At 34.8% G+C, this 7,578-nt stretch overlaps 1 non-coding gene across 1 annotated transcript; it reads left to right on the top strand.

The window, feature by feature from the left end:
* The first annotated feature begins 7,245 nt into the window (after window positions 1-7,245).
* LOC116532344 lies at window positions 7,246-7,372 on the top strand. The gene has a single exon (XR_004260831.1). It is a non-coding gene; the product is annotated as a small nucleolar RNA ACA64 (small nucleolar RNA).
* Window positions 7,373-7,578: the final 206 nt, after the last annotated feature.

Here is a 7,578-nt window from a genome sequence, read left to right as displayed (position 1 = left end):
GAATAGTTTTTAATGACATAAGAAAGGATTTAAGCCATACTGTTAAATGGAACAAGAGCAGAAATCAGACACTTTTGGAAACAAATAAGGCATAATGTCATGTTGGAAAGAAATGAGACAAAATACTAAGAGTGGTTCTTTCTGACTGGTGAGATTTTTCTGTTTTGTGATAGTGTTGAAGTACTTATTCTATTAAAAGAGCTAACATGCTTACTATTAAAAATATATTTAAAAGTTCAGAATATTAAAATTGAAAAGTTAAAGTTTTCTTTCCTCATCGCTACGATATCTCAAATATTCTTACTCTATAGCTACCTGTTTATGCATTCAAGCATTTAAAATATATTCACAAAAATGTATTATTTCATAATAAAAATTTTACAAAACACAGTTTTTATGCAAATGTGTCCCTAAAATGGCTGATAAAATATTACTTTACCATAAATAATATAATAATATATTTGAGGAAAACTTGTAACCACCATACGGTCTTCATGAAATATTTTTGTGCACCTTTGAGCTATTCTACATGCTTAAAATATTACTATATAGAACAGGTTAGTATTGGTCTTAGCTGTTCAGAAGTTTATAATCTATATTTCTATTGCTTCAGAGTATAGTATTTAATTATTTTTAGAGCAAGACCTATAAAATTGGTAATTACTGACAAAAGTGAAAATGTATTTATTGAATTAACTTTGCACAGCCAAGACACCTAGTTTGTCTAGGTTTTGTCACCGTTAATAATTACATGTGTGATTTTGAGCACTTACGAATTTTGACCTCATCTTCATCTGTAAAATGTGAGGAGTTTGGATTAGATTGTTTATTTTTTTATTTGTTTGTTGTTTGTTTTTTTGAGACAGACTCTCACTCTGTTATCAAGGCAGGAGTGCAGTGGTGCAATCTAGACTGACTGCAACCTCCAACTCCTGGGTTCAAGTGAGTCTCCTGCCTCAGCCTCCTGAGTAGCTGGGACTACAGGCATGTGCCACCACGCTGGGCTAGTTTTTGTACTTTTAATAGAGATGGGGATTCACCATGTTGTCCAGATTGGTCTCAAACTCCTGACTTCAAGTAGTCCACCTATCTTGGCCTTCCAAAAGGGCTAGGATTACAGGTGTGAGCCATTGCACCCCTCCAATTAGATCATTTCTAACATCACATCTAGCTTTATGTTTTCTACTTTATATGAATCACACAGCTGAATTATACCAGAGATACAAAGAATAGCTGGTACCATTTCTACTGAAACTATTTCCAAAAATTGAAAAGGAGGGACTCCTCCCTAACTCATTCTATGATGCCAGCAGCATCCCAATACCAAAATATGGCAGAAATTCAAGAAAAAAAGAAAACTTCAGGCCAATATTCTTGATAAACATTGATGCAAAAAATTGTCAATAAAATACTGGCAAATCAAATCCAAGCAGTACATCAAAAAGCTTATAAACCACAATCAAGTTGACTTCATTCCTGGGATGCAAGGTTGGTACAGCATATGCAAATCAATAAATGTGATTCATCACAAAAACAGAACTAAAGACAAAAACCACATGATTATCTCAATAGATACAGAAAAGGTCTTCGAAAAAATTCAACATCCCTTCATGTTAAAACCTTTCAATCAACCACATATTGAAAAAACATACTTAAAAATAATAAGAGCTATATATGGCAAACCTACAGCCAATATCATACTGAATAGGTAAAAACTAGAAGTATTAGCCTTAAAAACTGGCACAAGACAAGAATTTCCTCTCTCACCACTCCTATTCAACACAGGATTGCAAGTTCTGGCCAGGGCAATAAGGCAAGAGAAATAAATAAAGGGTATTCAAACAGGAAAAGAGGAAGTCAAATTATCTTTGTTTGCAGATGACATGATTCTATACCTAGAAAACCTGATTGTCTCAGCCCAAAAGCTTCTTAAGCTAATAAGCAACTTCAGCAAAAAGTCTCAGGTTACAAAATCAATGTTCAAAATTCCCCAGCATTCCTATATACCAACAACAGGAAGGCAGAGAGCCAAATCATAAATGAACGTCCATTCACAATTGCTACAAAAAAAAAAAAAAAATATCTAGAAATAAGGAAAGTAAAAGATATCTTCAAGGAGAACCAAAAACCACTGCTCAAAGAAATCAGAGAGGACACAAACAAATGGAAATAAATTTTATGTTTGTGGATAGGAAGACTCAATACCATGAAAATGGTAAGACTACCCAAAGCAATTTATAGATTCAATGCTATTAATTGAATAGTCCCATTAAACTATCATTGACAATCTTCACAAAATTAAGGGGATAAAACTACTTTAAAATTAATGTGGAACCAAAAAAAAGCCCAAGTAGTCAAGACAATCCTAAGAAAAAAAAAAAAAAAAAAGCTTGAGCAATCACTCTACCTGACTTCAAACTGTACTACAAGGCTAAAGCAATCCAAACAACATGGTACTGGTACAAAAACACACACATAGACCAATAGTACAGAATAGAGAACTCAGAAATAATACCACACACCTACAACCATCTGATCTTTGATAAACCTGATATAAACAAGCAATAGGGAAAATAATCTTTATTTAATAAATAGTGCTTGAAGAACTGGCTAGCCATATGCAGAAAATTGAAACTGGACCCCTTTCTTACACCTTATACAAAAATTAACTCAAGATAGATTAAAGACTTAAATGTAAAACCTAAAACTATGAAAACCCTAAAAGAAAACCTAGGCAATGCCATTCAGGACGTAGGCACAAATGAAGATTTTATAACAAAAATGCCAAAAGCAATAGCAACAATAGTAAAAATTGACAAATGGGATCTAATTAAACTAAATATATTGCACAGTAAAATAAACTATCATTAGATTGAACAGAAAACCTACAGAATGGGAGAAAATTTTTGCAATCTATCCATCTGTCAAAGGTCTACAAAGAATATAAACAAATTTACAAGAAAAAAACAAATGATCCCATTAAAAAGTGGGAAATGAAATGAACAGACACTTCCCAAAAGCAGTTATTCATGTGACCAACAGGCATATGATAAAAAACTCAACATCACTGATCATTAGAGAAATGCAAATCAAAACCACAATGAGATACCATCTATGTCAGTTGGAAGACAGTGTGACAATTCCTCAAAGACCTAGAGGCAGAAATATCATTTGACCCAGCAATCTCATTATTGAGTATATACCCAAAGGAATATAAATAATTCTCTTCGCCGGGCGCGGTGGCTCAAGCCTGTAATCCCAGCACTTTGGGAGGCCGAGGCGGGTGGATCACGAGGTCAAGAGATCGAGACCATCCTGGTCAACATGGTGAAACCCCGTCTCTACTAAAAATACAAAAAATAAGCTGGGCATGGTGGTGTGTGCCTGTAATCCCAGCTACTCAGGAGGCTGAGGCAGGAGAATTGCCTGAACCCAGGAGGCGGAGGTTGCGGTGAGCCGAGATCACGCCATTGCACTCCAGCCTGGGTAACAAGAGCGAAACTCTGTCTCAAAAAAAAATAATAATAATAATAATTCTCTTATAAGTATACATGGACATGTATGTTCATTGCAGCACTATTCACAATAGCAAATGTCCATCAATGATAGACTGGATAAAGAAAATGTGGTACATACATACTGTGAAATACTTCTATAAAAAGAAATGAGATCATGTCTTTTGCAGCAACATGGATGCAGTTGGAAGCCATTATCCTCAACAGACTAACAGGGAAACAGAAAACCAAACACCACATGACAACACTGTAACTGTGGTGTGTAAATTACTCTTACCCTAACTAAAAAGACTAAACAATAAACCAATAGAAAATAATAACTACAGTTTTGATACCATAGGCAGTATAATAAGAAATAAATAGAAATAACAAAAATATTGAAAAGGGGGGGGACAAAGTTAAAGATACTTTTTATTAATTTTGTTTTTGCTTGTTTATTTATGTAAATGGTGTCAAGTTGTTATCAGGTTAAAATAATGGGTAACAAGATAGTATTTGCAAGCTTCATCACTAGTTCAAACCAAGATATACACAAAAAATACACAAAAAAATTAAAAGAAACTAAATCATTTCACCAGAGAAAATCACCTTTACTAAATGAAGATAGGAAGAAAAAAAATAAAAGACTAGAAAACAACCAGAGAACAAATAAAATGGCAGGACTAAGTTCTTACTTATTAATAATAACATTGGATGTAAACAAACTAAACTCAACAATCAAAAGACTCAGACTGGCTGAAGCGATAAAAAAAACAAAATTCACTTATCTGTTTCCTGCAAGTAACACACTTCACCTAAAAACATGCACATAGATTTAAAATAAAGGGATGGAAAAAGATATTGTATGTGAAGGGAAACCAAAAAAAAGCAGTAATATCTATACTTGTATTAAACAAAATAGATTTCCAGACAAAAACTATAAGAAGAGAAAAAGGCAGTCACTATATAATGATAAAGGGGTCAATTCATCAAGAGCATAAGACAATTTTAAATATATATGCACCCAACACTGGATCTCCCAGATAAATAAAGCAAATATTAATATTATTAGAGCTAAAAAGAGAGGTAGGCCCTAATACAATAATAGCAGCCGACATCAACACCCCACTTTCAGCACTGGACAGATCTTCCAAAAAATAAGGAAACATCAGCCTCAATCTGCAATATAGACCAAGTGCATCTAATAGATATTTACAGAACATTTCATTCAATTACTACAGCCTACACATTTTTTTTTTTCAGCACATGGATCATTCTCAAGGATAGGCCATATGTTAAGTCACAAACCAAGTTTAAAACATCCAAAAATGGAAATAATATCACACATCTCCTCTTATCACAATGGAATAAAGCTAGAAATTAGTAACAAGAAAAAATTTGGAAACTATTGAAATAAATTGAAGTTAAACAACATGCTTCTCAATGACCAGTGGGTCAATGAAAAATTACTGAAGAAAATTAAAAAATTTTTTGAAACTAATAATAATGGAAACAGAACAAATCCAAATGTATGGGATACAGCAAAAGCAATACTCAGAAGGATGTTTATAGCTGAAAGTGCCTACATTTAAAAAACACTTCAAATAAACTATGCAACAATTCTCTTTAAAGAGATAGAAAACTGGAAAAAAAATGCAAAATTAGTAAAAGAAAAGGAATAATAAACATCATAGCAGAAATAAATGAAGTTGAAATGGAAAACCAATACAGAAGATAAATAAAACACAAGGCTGGTTTTTTGAAAAGTTAAACAAAATTGACAATTTAGCCAGAGTAAGAACAGAAGATTCAAATAAATAAAATCAGAAATGAAAAAGGGGACATTACAACTGACACTGCAGCTATTTAAAAGATCATTAGTGGCTACTATGAGCAACTATATTTTAATAAATTGGAAAATCTAGAAGACATAGACAAATTCCTAGACACATAGAACCTACCAAGATTAAAACAGGGAGAAATCCAAGATCTGGAAAGACCAATAACAGTTAACAAGATTGAAGCCATAATAACAAGTCTCTTACTAAAGAAAAGCTCAGGAGCCAATGGCTTTGTTGCTAACTTCTGTCAAACTCCTAAAGAACTAATACCAATTCTACTTAAACTATTTTTTAAAAAATAGAATACAAGGGAATACTTCCAAACTCATACTACAAGGCCAGAGGTACCCTGATACCAAAACCAGACAAAGACATATCATAAAAAGAAAACTGCAGGCTAATATCTCTGATGAATATTCATGCAAAAATTCTCAACAAAATACTAAGAAACTGAATTCAACAATAAATTAGAAAAATAATTGATCATGACCAGTACGATTTATTCCTAGGATGCAAGGACAGTTTAGTATATGCAAATCAATCAACGTGGTACATCATATCAATAGAATGAAGGATGAAAACAATCTAGTTGGATTATTTTAATTGATGCTGAAAAATATTTAACAAAATTCAACATCCCTTTATGATAAAAACCCTCAAAATGTTGGAATAGAAGAAACAAATGTCAACATAATAAAAGCTATATATGACAGACCCATAACTAGTATCCTACTGAATAGAGAAAAAACGAAAGGCTTTCCTCTAAGATCTAAACATGACAAAAATGCCCATATTCACCACAATATAGTACTTGAAGTCCTAGTAAGAGCAATCAAACAAGAGAAAGATACAAAAGCATCTAAATCAGAAAGGAAGAAGATGGATCACTTGAGCTCAGGAGTTTGAGACCAGCCTGGGCAACACAGCAAGACTCCATCTCTACAAAAAATACAAAAATTAGCCAGGCAGGGTGGCATGCACCTGTACTCCCAGCTACTTGGGAGGCTGAGGTGGGTGGATCATGAGGTCAGGAGTTCAAGACTAGCCCGACCAAGGTGAAACCCTGTCTCTACTAAAAATACAAAAAGAAAAATTAGCCAGGCACAGTGGCAGGTGCCTGTAATCCCAGCTACTCGGGAGGCTGAGGCAGGAGAATCACTTGAACCTGGGCGGCTGAGGTTGCAGTGAGCTGAGACCCTGAGATCGCACCACTGCACTCCAGCCTGAGTAACAGTGTGAGACTCCATCTCAAAAAAAAAAAAAAAAAAAGAAGAAGAAAAAGAAAAAGAAAATGTGCTCAACATCATGTACATTTGGAATGTAAATGTGCAACCACTATGAAGAAAGGTTTGGAGATTCCTCAAAAAACTAAAACTTGAGGTACCATATGATCCAACATGCCAACTGCTGGATATATACCCCCCAAAAAAGAAATATATACATTGAAGAGACATCTGCACTCTTATGTTTGTTGCAGCACTTTTTAAAATAGCTAAGATTTGGAAGCAACCTAACCGTCCATTAGCAGCTGAATGGATAAAGAAAATGTGACACATATACATAATGGAGTACTATTTTACCACAAAAAAATGAGATCCTGTCCTTTGCAACAGCACAGAGGAAACTGAACATTATTATGTTAAGTGAAATAAGCCAGGCACATAAAAACAAACATCACATGTTCTTACTTATTTGTGGGATCTAAAAGTTAAAAAAAAATGATCTCATGGACATAGAGAGTAGAATAATGGTTACTAGAGGCTGGAAAGTGTAGTGCAGGGCTAGCAGGGGGGTGAGAATTGTTAGTGTGTACCAAAAAATAAAAATAGAAATAAAATAATGATCTTTCTGCCCAGGTAGGTCCAGCAGTGTTGGCCATACACATCTCACTAGTGATTGGGGCCACTGGCATTGGTTGAATATCACCCCCAGCTTTGGCCATGACCATGGGTGAGATTTGGCACACAGAGCCTCCAGGGGCCTCAACCCACTGTGCACTGCCCCATGTGCATCAGTGAAACCCAGGCCCTGATGTGCACTGTGGCCTCTGCCCCAGTGTGACCACTCGCATGGTCTAGCCCTTGGGTCTGGCCTCTGACCCCTAACCTCTGCAGGAATCTGGTCCTCCCACAACTGAGGCTGACACTGTCAGGTCTGTGGGAAGGGGGATACCCAGCTGGCTCTGTTTTTTCAAATAAAACTGTTTGTCTAAAAAAAAAAAAAAAGAAAAAAATGGATAAAAC

The sequence above is a fragment of the Sapajus apella genome, unplaced genomic scaffold (genome assembly GCF_009761245.1).
Source record: "Sapajus apella isolate SASKATOON/1434 unplaced genomic scaffold, GSC_monkey_1.0 scaffold75, whole genome shotgun sequence".
NCBI classification, from domain to species: domain Eukaryota; kingdom Metazoa; phylum Chordata; class Mammalia; order Primates; family Cebidae; genus Sapajus; species Sapajus apella.
Note: the sequence above shows the minus strand (reverse complement) of the source record. Positions and strands in the feature narration are given on the sequence as shown.